The 15,811-nt window shown below is 36.8% G+C and overlaps 1 protein-coding gene and 1 long non-coding RNA gene across 4 annotated transcripts in view; one reads left to right on the forward strand and one right to left on the reverse strand.

The window, feature by feature from the left end:
- LOC106025143 (uncharacterized) overlaps positions 1-9,183 on the forward strand; it is a 31,812-nt gene extending 22,629 nt beyond the window's left edge. For both annotated transcript variants that reach the window (XR_010041781.1, XR_002788507.2), the window contains 3 exons: positions 1,024-1,109; positions 2,420-2,504; positions 5,692-9,183. This is a non-coding gene — a long non-coding RNA (uncharacterized LOC106025143). The remainder of the gene's footprint in view (positions 1-1,023; positions 1,110-2,419; positions 2,505-5,691) is intronic.
- The window catches only part of Stard13 (StAR related lipid transfer domain containing 13), a 501,526-nt gene that overhangs the window by 430,136 nt on the left and 55,579 nt on the right, over positions 1-15,811 (reverse strand). The window contains exon 1 of one of the 2 annotated variants that reach the window (XM_063232620.1): positions 7,916-7,930. The exons of the other annotated variant lie outside the window; for it this stretch is intronic. The gene's annotated coding sequence lies outside the window, so the exon portion shown is untranslated. Of the gene's footprint in view, positions 1-7,915; positions 7,931-15,811 lie in introns of those variants that run through there. 2 annotated transcript variants of the gene reach the window in all.

A 15,811-nucleotide genomic window follows, 5' to 3' on the forward strand; every position in this document is an offset into this window, starting at 1 on the left:
TATTTCAAGGTCTAATTTATTTCAAGGCCTAAGTGAAAAGGCCAAATCATCAATATATTTATATTCATTAAAAAGTATCTTACTTTGTTAGACTCTATGATATCATAGTTTGGATCATAAATTCACAATATGCTGAGTATAGCTGGTAAGGCTACACTTATACATGTTACTCACTACTGCTATAATGAGTTTCTGTGTTTTTGGTTAAGTAAATTATTGATGCTTCCCATGTACAACATTCCACTACACAGTGGACATATCATTAGGAACTGGTGAAATACAGGCAAGATTCCATCTTGGCTTTAAGAAGTACAAAATCTAGGCAGAAGTGAATGAATGTTGATTGGTATTAGTTGGTGGATTTGAATTAGAACATATTAACAGAAAAGTAAATGAGTGTCTGAATAATGCAAAATATTCTACAAATTTTCTACAAGAACCTAGCTGTTTTGCCACCCAACTCCACTTTTAGGACATCCTGTCATGGTCATCAAGGGGCTTATGACCTTTTCTACCCTAACTGGCATCAATATCCTTCTATGCTAAGCCAGTAGTCACAACATTTCTAAATGAAACTGTGTCCTCAAGTGTCTCTAAAGAAATATCTCATGGTTGTGCTCTTAGATTCTGTTTCAAATGAATGATGCTCATCCCATATGAGTACCTTCATGGCTCTTTCATTTACCTGTCTCATTATCAAGATGTTATATACTATAATTATTTGCTTGTGCATCCATTACACCTACTTAGACCAAGGTTCTCAAGTGAGGGCACAGTGATAGTATCATTTGGTGTTAAAACTTTAGATTTGTAAGAGTTTCCATCAGTAACTTCTTCCCTTTTGATATAAACACACTTTCCTTAGTCTTATATTAAATGAGTGAAAACATTTCCAGAAATACTTTTTAAAATTGATCTTTAATGCATAATTTAAGTAAAACAAAACAAAACATTCACTATAAATGCAAATACAACTTCATGTCAAATATCTTAGCTCCTAAATTACTATCCCTTAACTCCTAGACAGAAATTCTGGAGCCATAATAAAGGAGCTGGATACTGTCTTTCCTTTACAGAAAACCGAGGAAACATTCATGGTTGGCCATGAGGTAAGGAACTTTCTAAGAGTATGATCTTCAAAGGGGAAATTTCAACTGTGATAACATTAATTTTTTAAAAAACCTAGCAGTTTCTGCTTCTTTTAAGAAGCAGTCCATTCTTATCTTACTGTGCTTGGTTTTATTTCAAGCATCTTGACCCAAAGTTTATTTCTGCCTTTATTAGTTTACTTGAGAATCCGTAACTAAGGAAACATTGCATCTCTTCCTTGAAAGCTTTCACATGTTCCATGAAATCTCTCTGCATTAATTATAGTGCTTAAGGCACTAAGACTTGATCCACTCCCTTATGAAGCTGCTCAAAGGCATTGAAAGAATGTTTCTTAGCCTGAAATCTCATTTGTAGTCAGAAGATCTCAGCAACGCCCTTGAAACACACACACACACACACACACACACACACACACACATGCGCGCACGCAACACATAGAGGCACAGAGGTTTATATCCTTTTTTTAAATTGGCCCTTCTGTCTTTATTATTTAATTTATAACATTGTTGAGTTCCTAATTAATAAACCAAAACTTAATTCTCAGAAGCTTAGGGGAAGTGAATTAGCTCTGTCTCCTCTTTAAGCTTTTCAGGAGGCAGCATGACAGGTACACCTCAATTACAGTGCCTACTAACAGCAAACATTTTTCACAAGAAGCGCTTTCTAGGAGGAATACAGGTCAAAAGCAACAAAGTTTAAAGAGACAGTGCATTGTGACTAACAAAAGTACCATATGTTATTATCTTAATTAAAATTATGATGACATAAGTAGTGTGGTTTTTTTTGGCCTTGCCATTTAAAAAATATATGACCTTTGATGCCCTTTTAATCTCAGAATATATTTTTCTAATTTATAAAATGTGGAGAAGGTATTCATTTTTTTAAAAATGTGAGAAGATCACAGATATCCTGAACTTACAATGGAATAATTTCCTCTGTGTTTTATGGAAACAAAGGGAAAATTTCTTGCATTATTGTTACTTTCCCCTCAAGTCTTTCCTGTTTCAAAACTTGAATTAAAGCAAGAAATAGCTGGCTAAGACTTTTTTTTTTTTGATGCTGGGGATCAATCCCATAAATACATACTAATGTGTCAGAAAACCCCTAAATTTACCAGTAAGTTATAGCCTCAGGCCTTTTTCAAATGTTATTTTGAAATAGGATCTCTTTAAGTTGCCCAATTTCTTTGTCCTCAAATTCCAATCCTCCTGTCTCTATCTCCTGAGTAGCTGGGATTACAGGTATGCACTACCTGCCCATTCACTTTTCCTTTTTAAATAAAGTGAGAATTTTTTACTCTCATCTTTAGGTGACTGACATGTACTCTCATGGTGGAAGATTTGAGATGTAGAGATGAGAAAATTGTCCCACACAGGATCATTTCTATTACTGCAGTACGTAGGGGATAAGGGTTAAACTCTGTTGTGTAATTTTTTCCCTGGTTTCAAAATTGGCTTTGGAGGGTGCGGGGCAGGGAGGAAGTGGGTGTGGCCAGTAAACCTTGATTTCTGCTGCTTAGAAACTTGGAGGGTTCTTTTAGTCCTCTGGAAACTGTGCTTATTGCATTTACTTTGTCTCTTTACTGGCTGTTTGGCTTGGTACTAATTGGTAGAAGGCTCACTTCAAATTCTTTCAAGGTAAATGGCCCAGTGGCACAGGGTTCCAGCCCTAGGGGCTCTGTGAAGAGGCTCAGGGCCTTCCTGGGGCGGGGGTACAGGATAGGAGCCAGAATGCAATACCCCTCATGCCTCTCAGGTCTAGCAACTCCACTTTGATCTGCTTTAATGTTGGACTCGCTGTGAAGACATTTCATAAAAAAGTAGGTGTTTGTGTTAAGTTTGAAAAAGTCTTGGTGATCCAGCACAAAAGAAAATTGACTGTCTGAGAAATAGCTCTCAAGAGTCAGGCAGTTCATAAACACCAAGACTGGGGTTGTATGAGGTCTTCTGACTCCATATCTCTTTCTACTGCCTGAGCCACTTCCTGTGGCTCTTCATCCTGCCTTATCTGGCCCTTTCTCCCATCATGTCCAGGGACCCAAGCCTTCCCCTAAGCGTTGTGTCATGTAGCAGCCCTTGGGCAAGGTGAGCTGCAGTTGACGCACAAGACTCTACAGAATATTTCCTGAAAATGCTGAGAAATCCATTGAAAATCTTCCAGTAGTTTTCCTAAATCCCAGTTCCTAGAGTGTGTTTCAGTAATACTAGGAATTTTTTTTTCTTCTGTGGCTCATATATATTTGCAAAGAACATGTTTTCAAGAATAGGAAGATTTGGTTTAACAATAGTCTGAACTATATGATGTGACAACACTCCTGCAAAAAAACCTAGAATTTTTTAAAAAAATAGCTAATACAACTCAGAAGATTCAAAAATAAAGCTACAGGGAAAGAAAATCATAGCACTTAGATATGACTTGAAAATAGCTAATACAACTCAGAAGATTCAAAAATAAAGCTATAGGGAAAGAAAATCATAGCACTTAGATATGACTTGATGCGTTTGCTTTTTTAGGGAGGTGGGCAGCAGCTTATTAACTCAATAGTTGGTGTCAGTATCAATTTGAGGACAAAGTTGAAACTTGGACACATTCAAGATGGAGGGAGGGACTAAGCCAGCTCCTAACTCCTGGCATATGTAAATCTATACTGGTGAGGCACTGTGTACATAGCAAAGGGAATACTCTATCCACCAGCACCAGGTGAAGACAGAGTTTGTCTCTTCATATCAATCCTCCAAATAGAAACATACAAATTCTCTCTTGAGAATTTGCAACCATAAGCAGTATAGTTTAGGGTATGGGTGTTTCCAAAGTATCACAAGTCCTCTAACATGATCTATTAGTTTGAAAACTTGATCACCAGTCCACAAAATAACCAGAAAGGATGCCTTTCGAAGGCAACAGCAGACCTAAATATCCCATGGGATGCTGCGTTTCAAATTTTATGACCCACTAGTAAAGTAGAAAAAGAAGATGAAACAAGAACTCCTAAAACTCTAGATAATGTAAAATAAAGATTTTTTAAAAGATGAAAGATATTTCAAGGAAACAATAATCTTAAAATTAGATAAAAAATAGCCAATTTTAAGAACTAAAAATTTATTGAAAATTAAAGCGACAGATTAAATAGCAAAATCAGAATTAAAGAGAGAATTTCTGAATGACAGAATATATTTGAAAATATTGTATTCAGATTGGACTACTGAGGAAGCTGGAATAAGTCATCAATATGTTATATATGTAAAAAAAAATCATCAAAAAGATATAACCATGATCCTGAGTTATGAGAAATAGTCAAAGAGAAAATAGCTTTGAAATACTGTAAATTTAAGACATCCATAAATTCTTAGATTCAGTTAATAGTATGTATGCCAACTATAACAGTAAATAAACAACTAAGCACATAATACACAAATTCTAGAACACCAAAGACAAGCAGATCTTAGGTGAAGCCAGAAAAAAAAAATAATTTCAGTTATAGATTTCTTCATGACTATTAGTCATGCATGAAAAGGATACTTTAAGAATACTAAAATAAAGTATCTGAATACTTAGAATTCTATGTTTAACTAATGGCATTCAAATATGTTGAAATACAGACATTTTCAGGCAGAAACATAGAGGAATCTTACAGACCTTTGTTCAAATGCCACTTTAAAAGAGTGGGAATTGAATCTATAATCCAGAAGATGCAAAAAAAGTGGTAATAAAAAGTCAATAAGCTAGTGAGCATCTGACTAAATCAAGTTTACTACTGACATCATGAAGCAACCCTAACAATAGTGACTGTAGACACTGTAAAACAAAATAGAGGGGAAAAAACACAATAATAGCACATAAAAATGTGGAAGAAAATTAATGATAAATGATTTAAAGTCTCTTGAAGATGCTTAAAAATGTTTCATTTGAGAAGAGATATTGATTACTTTTAATAACTTGTTGAGATATAATTTATATGACTTTACAAAAAGAAAGATCATTTAAAGCTATATGCACACATATATTTATGTATGAAAAAAAAACTGGACGTAGAATACTAATATCCATGAGAGAACTACACATGCCCACTGAAGAAAGTTCTTCCTAGGAAGAAAAAGATTAAAGGAGGACTTTTAATATATCTTCAGATTTTTATTTCTGTAGAAAGAAAAGCACAAGATGTGTTTCCAATAATATCGAAACATCTTGATGTCATATAATTTGTTGTATGTTTGATATGTCATTGTTAGAAGTTCAGTGACACTTTTGATTTTACATTTTGCAAAAGGAAAGACGGGGAGTGAGGTTCATTCGCACTGGGAGGCACAGCCCTGTATTTACGTGTTGTGTTTCTCTAAGGCATCCTCAATCTGTGCTTTTAATAGGTGTCAGGGGCACAGCTGTGAATTGTCTGGCAAAGGGGTGAGGCCATTATGTCTTCAATAGTGACTATGCAGAGGTCTACCTACGGCCATTAGGAGAAGTCATAAAGAGTCCAACCCATGGAGTACTTATTAGGGTTTCCGTGGCTTTTCTGGAAAAATCCATGCTTTTTGTTGTTGTTTTCTTTTCCTTTTGTTTTTGTTTTTCTTCCCCATACAGGTCACAACACAAGCAGAACAGAGGCAATCATCTAGCAAGGTCCTGTGCTCAAGGAGGCGTGGGCTACCTCCATCCTTCTCCTCTCTTGGCAGCACTGGAAGAAGTAAGGCTGGCCAGCAGTCAGTGTCAATGAAAGGACAGCATCATAGCAAACAGGCTTGTGGTGAGACTTTAAGACACACAGGAAGTTACAAGAGAAACAGCATTTGTTTCAACTCCACCCACTGACCTTTCAGCAAACAGCAACATCCTCAGGACTCTTAGAGGAATGGTTTTGTAACCCTGGGGAAAAGACACTGCTTCTAAATATAATTGACATGGCTTTCCTGCCTTCATTGGGGTATCCATTTTCCCCCACATAATCTTCCCATTGTCCACACTGATTCCTGTTTGGTTTGGCAGGGGAAGCTGCTGGCAGGCTTCCCATGTGTTGAATGTTCCTTACTTCACTGTGCTGGGCCCACTGAAATAACAGTAGGCTTCTCTAGCTCTCTGAAAAAAGAGCCAAACTCCACATGAATTGTGAAACTCGTTTCTGGTTACCAAGAAAACGTAAAGAAATTGCAATGAAGAAAAAAAAAATCATTGAAATTCTTTCTAACTTTTGAACAAGAAAGATATTTTTAGCACTTTAGATTTATGAAAGTCAGTGCTTCAACTTCCTGCCAGATTTTGATACCTCCTATTCTTTGCACTGCATTATTTAAATACACTGTAAATATCCTTAGTTGCCTGAAAAGCAACTAAGATAGTGCAAGATGGCCAGTGTCTGAGGACCTTGTTGACTCTGAAAGACAAAAGTTCTATCTCTGGTCCATAAATCTAAATTAGAACTATGATAAAGGTCCCAATGAAAGATCCCATATGAAATCCATATTTTGACAGCTAGATAAGTAGGTCATTTTTAAGACAGATTTTGAATCCCTGCCCAGAGTCAAACACAGCCCAGCAGCCTTGAAGTAAACACTTCTTAACTGACTGGGTCAGTGTCCTGCCTTTTAGGGTACAGGAAAAGTTGGAAGTAGAGGACAGGTTGGAAAGTCTGAGCCTGGAAAGATGACTCCTGACTTGGGTTGCTATTTTGATATTTTTTAACTTATGTTACATTAAGCTTTATGCTATTTGCTGAAAATACCATCCTGTTTAAAAAAAAAAATCCCAAGCCTGTAAAGAAAATACAGGAAACATGAAGAGAGTATGCTATATATGAAGCCTGTGGTATAAAACTCTATAAAACCCAGAGGTCTTGAGTGTGGTAGGGTATGCCTGTAATCCCAGCACTCAGGAAGTTAAAGCAGGAGGAGTGCCACCAGTCCAAAGCCAGCCAAGGCTACCTAGTAAGCTTGAGGCCAGCCTGAACTGAAACTGTGTCTCAAAAACCCAAAACCAAACCAAACCTAACCTAACCAAAAAAACCAAAACCAAACCAACCAAACAAACAGAAAAACATAGGCATCAATCACTAAGATGTACTCAAAGTGCCTGTTTCTTTAAGGGCAATGCAGTTTAGATGGTAAGGAGGAATAGAGATAATCCATTTATATGTACTCTGTAATAATGGTAGCTCACAGCCTATCAGAGGGCAGAGCAGGCAGGCCAGTTGCCCTGCAGTGGGTACCTTCACTCTCCCCACTGCCATGTAGCTTCTCTGCTCTTGCTGCCTATAGGCCTCCATCAATAACTTCTGGACCAATGGATTCTAGGGCTTTTATCCTCTGATCAGCAAGCAGACTTCTTCTTTTTCTTGAGACCAACTCTTTGCAGAGGTATTCTAAAAGTAGAACTTTAAAGTCTCAATAATATAATTCTGCTAGCAATAGTTGTCTTCTTCAAACGGTGTCCTGCCATGTCCTTTCTCAACACCAACAGCACCTTGATAAGAATTGGTAAAGTTCCTTTTTATTAAGAACATTGTCTTCCTTCTAGCAGAAAATTGCAAAGAAAGTGTGTTCCTATTTTCAGTATGTATGATGCTTTCTTATATGTGCTTTGGTTCAGTGTCCAACATGACTGTCTAGATGTGATGTTCTAGTTAAGTACAGCTGGAAAGAGAAAGTTAGGCATAGCTCCCTTAGAAGCTTCTATCCTCCATATCATAAAAGTCTTGCTGCAGAAACCAGATCATTCTCTAGGATTTCTCTGATAGGTTCTGCTAGCCTAGGGCTTAGCTATCTGTAACATGATATCTACCCAACTTGGTACTGGATCCAAAGAAACAACTTACCTCTCCAAGAGTAGCTTCTGTGTTTTCTTGTTCCAGAGATAAATCTGCTCTTGTTTTGTGCATGTGCGGAGCCCTCTGTGATCCCAAGACTCCACAACCACCCAGGCCTCCACCCCCAGCCCCAGTAAATCTTTCTATCTCCTGTTTTACACAGGTAGATGCTCCTTCAAATCAGCTGTTAATGTCATTTTGTCGACCTCCCAAACTCCTACCCCAGCCAAAACTGATACAAGTAGTTTCACTTCTTTGTTTTTGCTGAGCCGCTGCACCCCTATAAGGCACTCCCATTCCCTCATTAAAGGCCTCTTCCTACTTTGTCTTCTTATCTCTCCTGTACCACTTTAGATTGAGTACCCAAAATAGTCATTCTCAATGAAGCTTCATTTTAGAGAGTTTGTGCTCTTTTTCTCTTGTCTAGCCTCCTTTGAGGAATATACCCCTCCTTCCTGGTCATCAGACAAACCTATATATGTCCTAATTCAAATATCTCATTCAGGTTCTCTTTCAAAGTGCTCCTGGGCCCCTTGCAAATCTAGGTAGCTTGAATTCTAGATTGCAAATCTAGGCAAACATCTGTTAGTATGCCATAGAAAACATCAGAGGACTATAAACTACTAGAGGCTGGATGACTTCAAGATTCAGGATGGTCCTAAATTCATAGGTGGCCTGTCAGAGACTTACCTGAATCCATCCCTCTAATAATCTTTTATGAAAATAACAGCAGTCAGTAAGCTACTTACTAGCTTTTTTTCCAATCCTCCTTTTCTCTCCAGATCAGAAAGAACTCTTGTGAGCAACATCAAAGTTCAAGTTGGAGTGTTACACTTGAGTCAAAATGAGTTTGCTAGAGTTTGAATGTTCCTCAAAAGTCCATATGTAAAATTGTGGTTCTCAGGGTGCTAATATGTGGACCTTTAAGAAGTGGGCCATGATGAGGTGTACTTACATCATTGAGGGTATGCCCGTGTGAAAGGGATTATGAAACCCCAGTCTCTCAGACTGCATCCTTGTAAGATATTTGCTCCTGCATGTGCTGCTATTTTGATGAACCACACATGCATCTTGCTGTGGCCAAAAGCGATAATTTGCAAGGACTGTCCAGCCTTGGACTTGAATTATCAAACTATGATCTAAGTAAAACTTTTCTGTTTGTAAGTTGTCTCCAGTTGTAATGCACAGCTGACTAATACAAAGCCCTTTCTCTTTTCCAAATTATAGTGAAATGAATAAACTTAGTGGTAATGCACTGGAGCTTGGGGTTACAATGATTAATGGAGTGGTTCTTGTGTTCAAGCAACAAACAAGGATAAAAACAAAGTTAGTCCTCCGCATGGACTCCACATCCATGAATTCAACCAACTGTACATTAAACACATTTGGAAAAAATTACATCTGTACTAAAAGTATACAGGCATTTTTCTTTTCACCCCCCAAAATATAGCATAACAACTGTTTACATGAAATTTACATTATATTAGCTATTATAAATAACCCAGAGATGAATTAAAGTATTTTGGAGGGTATGAATATAACCTACTGACCTTTTTTTATATGAGACTGTAGATTATAGATTTTGGTGACAGTAAAAGCTCCTGATACTGAGAGACAACTACTGACATGATAGATAAAGCAGACAAAGCCAAAAGAAGGTGAGTCTAAGTTTACTAAAATAGCAACACTTGAAGTGAAATCTGAAACTGACTTGTCTGCTCTAAATCTTACTCTTCCATGAAGGCAAGCAGAAATTATAGACCAAGAAAAAACATCATTAGTGTCATGGTAAGAGAGTAAACAATGTTGTTGGCTCAGGAGAAGAGGGAGCAGATCTCTCTCAGGGTGTAGAAAGGTGACAAGAATGGAGAAGTGTAAAGGAACAGAGGTAAGGCATGTCCCAGCAACAAGGAGAATGAGCAAAGGCATGACCTGGGTCCGGGTATGCACAGAGAAGGGAGATTGTGATAAATGCTATGTGAACCATCTAGTGCAGCTCATCTGGATGGTTGTGTTGATTTAGCAAAAACAATGGATTATCAGAAGTGATGAAGAAAGATGCAGAAGATCTTCCTCATACTCTAGGACAAAAAATGCAGGACATAAACCATACCAGCCAAAGTGGGACAAGAAAGCAAGCCAGAAGAGCAAGTTTATAAGAAATGCATCTTCTGCTTCTGGATATTCAGAATGTAATTTCTAAATGGACACACACAGATACATTGTTTTTCAGTAATGGAATACTATTATTTTGGATGTCAGTATTTTTAATAAAGCAGATTAAAGTTGATTTGGTCAAAATGCCTCAAAGACACTCTAATTCTGCTTGAAAAAAAAAAAAACCAAAGCTCAGTGGGATATAACTATTACCTAAATACCTGATCTTTATAGGTATCTATTTCTAGCCCCTATTTCTTTACCCGCCCCTACCCTGGGAAATTGGAATTACATCCTTTCATATTGTTTGTGACTTATCACACTAAAATTCTGCTCTGTGAATGCTCACTCAGAATGTCAGAAGGATGCCTGGTAAAAGTGACATAAATATTGGTCTTTTTGCTTTTTCAGCCAACCACCCAGTCAGTGACTATTAACGGGGTGCTGATGCTATGTGTCCACATGCTTCTACATGCTGTAGATGCAGCACTGACTGACAGTTCCAAGATCAATGAATTTGTATACTAGGCAGAGAGAATTTGTATACTAGGCAATAAATACATTTGAACAAAGCATAATTCTAGACATAATTAAGTGTTACAAAAAAACAGCAATGTGATTGAAAGCCACTGAGGCTGGGCATTCTCAGGAGGTAGTGTTTGACTTGTAACATGAAAGATAAGAAGGAAAGAGTTCCAAGATGATCTTGGAGGAGATGTACATCTTAAACAGAAGGTTTTACAAACCCAAAACTTAGAGCCTGGTGTTTGCTCTATATGTTAGAAGGTTGAAAACAAGGCCACAGGGGTGGGAGCATAAGTGGGTGGTAAAGAGGTAGCATATGGGTTTTTACTGGGAAGAGCAGATCAAATGGGGTCTTATGGCTGGATCAACAAGCAAGTATTCACTTCAAGTATTTTGTGAAGCCATCAGGGGAATGAATTGATCTGGCTGACATTGTAAGGTTGGACTAGGGTGCTAGGTGCAGAATAAAATTTTGAAGGACAAAGATGTAAGGAGAGAGCTCAGTTATGGAAGAGAGGAGCCCAACTTGAACTACAATAGAAGCAACAAGAAACTAAGGTTAGATATGCAATTCAGAGGTATGGTGAACAGACAAGTCCACTCAAATCCAATAGGTGGATTTAAATAGGGTATTACACAACAAAACTAGCAAGAACCATTTTCTTTGTTTTAAGCTGTTTGGTGGATGGTAGTGTCATTTACAGAGATGGAGAAGACATGGGGATGGGAGTCAACCTGGCCTACAGCAAAGGTATGGAAGTATGGACAGGAGTCAGTGGCTCTCCTTGGCCTCTTAAGTCAGATAGATTCAAGAGAAATTCCTGGGAAGGCATTTGGCAGGTGGAACTGAGGAAAACTGGGCCAGGTATAGATCCTAAATTTACAAGATCATTAAGAGATATCTTTGAATGCTTACTATCTGAGGGACAATGATGAATAAAAAATGTCAGAAAATGCCTCCCTACTGAAAACTGGCTCCAGAATAGTTCAGAAGGTAGGCAAGGCTAGGCTGATCCCTTGGGCTGGATAGGGAGACGGAACATTCACCTGTTTCTGAGAAGAAACTTTGCAGGGTGACCATCTGGTCTCCTTTGCAGAGTACCAGATCCTTGCCACAAATCTGTCCTTGAAACAACAAATTAGGCTTTGCAATAACACAGTTAGGCTTCTGCAAAGCATGGTGCTGTGTAAATCCATAGTGTTAGAGATACCATTGTGACATCTAGGTGCTGTTCCAACCTCGGCGCAGTGCATCCAAACAAAGAGGCCTTTCAGTATGGTTTGTGTTTAACCTCAGATGGAAATAGCTGTGTGGGGAAATAAATTACGCATGAGTTCTAAGGACTGTTCAGAATGAGAGTTATTATCTTCAAGTGTTTAATTTTTTAAAACAATTCTTAACTCTCCCAGTACTGGGAGGAATTATCTTAATGTTACCAACATAGTACATCTTTACTTGTATTAGTCTGATGTGTTTTTTACTTAGTGTTTGCAAACTCTGTAGAGGAAGCCATGCCAAACATACTAAAAAAAACATTTGATTTGCTTTAAAAAAGCAATGAAAGACAGGAAAAAAGAAATTTGATAGAGGGAAAGAAGAGATGAATTAGAGAAAACTAGAAAGAAGTAAAGAAAAAGGAGGAAAAAAAGGAGAGGGAAGAAAAGCAGAATGGAGGGAGAAAGAATGACCCTTCCTGGCAGCCTTAACTTCACACGAAATATTTGGAAGCAGTAAGTGATTTTAATAGAATCAAAAGGATTTCAGATGATAACTTCTTTCCTTTCTTCCACATAATTAATATTCTTGGGGTACTGTTTTGTAAATCTACACGAGGAAGGTTTTGAGAATTTATCTCTTCCATCAGTCTACTTATCTATCAATTCATGGAAGAGGAAATAGTTCAATAACAGTATAGCTAAACCATAGGGAAAAATTTATAATCGACCATGCAAGGACTGTTCTAGACATTTGAGTAGGTGTTTATTCTCTCAGCAAATAGGAACATCATGCTCACCATGTAACACACACTAGTAAGGCACTGGAAATGACCTTGTACACAAAGAAGGTATGGTTGCCGTTCTCGCATTTGTTCATGCTTTGATAACTAAGTAATTTCTGAATATAAGAAAATACATAGCTATATTATTCTTAAATTCTGAAAATGCTATGCAGAAAAATGTGAAAGAATATATGACAAAAGGACCTCATAAAGGTCTGGGAAAAATAAGTCAGGAAAGATTTCTTGGAGGAAATAATATTTCATTTGAGACCCAAATAGTAAACAAACGTGCACCAAATGGAGGGATAAGGAATAAAAGTACATACTCTTAATGAAAAGTGGATGTGGAGATAGACATACCTATCAATAATTATAATCAACACAATGTTACCCATCCCATCAGCATGCTTCAAAGTATCAGTAGGCCTTGAGTCCTTTTGATATGTTTACCTTATTCTTCCTGGTTTTTTGTTTGATTTTGCCTTTGTTTTTTAATTTATACTAAGGGTTAAATTCAAGTTCGATAATATAGTATTCTAATCTTAACTTGACAGATTAACATGGTTGGAAGTGGATTATTCTGAACTTTTATGATAAGTGTTTATTTTGAAAACAAAAGAGAATCATTTAAGATTTTTGAAGAGGAAGAATTGTCTTAGAGAATGTGATGATAGAGAATGGTTAGGGGAAAGAATAGAGGCATTGAGAATATTTAAAATTTAGGTATGATTTAGAGTAACAGGAAGAGATGATAAATGAAGAGCTGATGGCATTTGTTACTTGGATGATTATAAGGGCCAACAGAGAGGAAATTACTATAAAACTGAGGTTGCAATCTCAGTGAAACCCTTAACATCAGTAAGGACATCACAAGGGCTGCTGATTTCAGGTCTCTCCTAAAATAGCCAAAGGAGGATTTATCTTCCCAAGTCTTGTTATAAAAAAACTGTGATAGTTTGGGAAGAAATATCAACTAAGCTTCTGTAAGGAAAAGCTAGAATTTGGCTGACACGTTAGCTCTCTAAAAGTCTGATGATCATATGCATGGGTTTAATGGCTGATCTGTGAAAATCTAGATCAGAACCTTGGAGCCATAGGGTTGAGAGCACAGGAAGTAAGAGCAGAGGACAAGAAGTATTCTGGGGTTAGTAGGCCACCTAGAACTTTTAATATTATGAAGACCATGAAGAGTTTCTTAAAATGGTTGCGGTGATAATTGTGTTTCAAGAATGACAAATGCTTTATGAAAATTTAAGACCAATGAGAACTTTAGCAAGGGTATGGAAATCGCAGTACATAAAAGTATTAATATCTTGACATACAATCAGTAGGAGTTAGAAAGATTTATTAGTTAAAGATATGTGCTTGTTTATGTCCGTGGATGTCATATAACATGCAAGTAGGCATGTGTATGTGCAGTTACATACTTGCTCACATATTACCCTAGAAGGATTACTTTAAGGAAAAGAAAAGATGTCAGTGGGACTAGTTATAAGAATAAGGTATACCCTTTTTTGTATACCATTTTTTTAAGATGTAAAGAGTTTTTTTTTAATTTTTAAATTTTTATTAGTACATACTTATAATACATAATGATTATATCCATTGTGGGAACTGATTTATACATATAACACATTTCGATTTTTTTTTTTTTGAAACAATCTCACTATGCAGTGCAGGCTGGCCTTGGGCTTACTTTGTAGCTATGGCTGGTCTCAAACTTGCAAGTGATTTTCCTGCCTTAGCCTCCCAAGTGCTGGGATTACAGGAGCATGTCACCACAACCAGCCACATTTCAATTTTTTCCCTGCCCTTCTGCCTACTCTTCCTCCCCATTTTTTGACATAAACAGATTCATTTATTTATAGTATAAGTCTTTATAAGGTAAACTTATTACACATATACATTTGTTTTAGATTTGGGACAAAGTATGTATACATTAATTCTTTAAAAATCAATTAAAATCATAATTTACATGTTAGTTGTGGTATACAAAATGAGGAAGTGAGTGCTGATGAGTTTTTCAAGAACTTGGGTTGTTGAAAGAATTATGAGCTGTTACATGTGGTAGTTTTTATTTGTAGACAAAGAGGGAGCAAGCATAAGAGCATAAAATTCTGATAACTAGAAACAACACAGTAACCATGGTAAAATTCCTTGTACAATGGTTTTATATGTCTTTTTCATTTTATGTTTCTATAGGGTTATGTTTTGTTCTGTCCTGCTTTGTTTTGTTTCCCCCTCTAATACAGAAAGCATAGAACTACATGTTAAGATTCATGCATGTATAGAACCGATAAACAGTTTACAAGAACTGATCTTACAACACATGATGAAATGAACAAATACTTTGAAGTAAAAAAGACACTAGAGTACCCAGTGCTGATCCTGGAATGTCACAATGTAAAATCCAGCAATACTATTATCTTCAATAGAATTGGCTATTTCATCAGATATAGTATAATTGAATATATCAGTACATAACTATTAATAGAAACACAATTTTGTAGGTAGTGTAAATCTACAAAAACAGTAATCAAACTAGAATGGGTATCATAGTGAATCTTGTCATTTTCAGTATAGTTATCTATACTCTCAGACTTGATACCATCAATTATAACAGTTTTGAATAAAATGTCAATAAACAGCAATCAAAACAGATTTAATTAAGATCAGTCATGATATAACAGTATAAGTCATACTGTTATACTCCAGATTAAGTTAATAGGAAATTAAAGATGATTACTGTGCTATAGCCTGATATTTTTGGGATAGCTGTCTGGGCCCTCAGATCTAGTGCTTGTATACAAACTGGGACAGAATAAGTTCCATCTAAGCAGGATGGTGCGAGTAATATGGGTTTTAATTCCTGATACACTATTAATAATATCTTCTTCTGTCTTTTAAAGACTATTCCTCCCCATTCATTCCCCCGGGTATACTGTGCATTTTTGGGTCTGACCAAGACCCTTGGTTTTAAATGGGGGGGGGACCTGCTATTTACCTAAGTGGTTCTGAACCTTCTCCCTCCTGGACTTGACCTCTAGTTGTATTTCTTTACCTATTAAAGCCTGTCTTTCCCACCTATTCTCAAATAATAGCCTAGTTGCCCCTATTACTCTCTGGTTCCCTATCACATAGATCGTTGGTTTCTCATATTTGATTTTCAGTCCATATACCCTTTTTCAGGTTAATTATATTTCCTATAAAGAGCATCTTGGTG

Source organism: Cavia porcellus, unplaced genomic scaffold, assembly GCF_034190915.1.
Source record: "Cavia porcellus strain 051 isolate PalLab524CR breed Dunkin Hartley unplaced genomic scaffold, mCavPor4.1 scaffold_21, whole genome shotgun sequence".
In the NCBI taxonomy this organism is placed as follows: domain Eukaryota; kingdom Metazoa; phylum Chordata; class Mammalia; order Rodentia; family Caviidae; genus Cavia; species Cavia porcellus.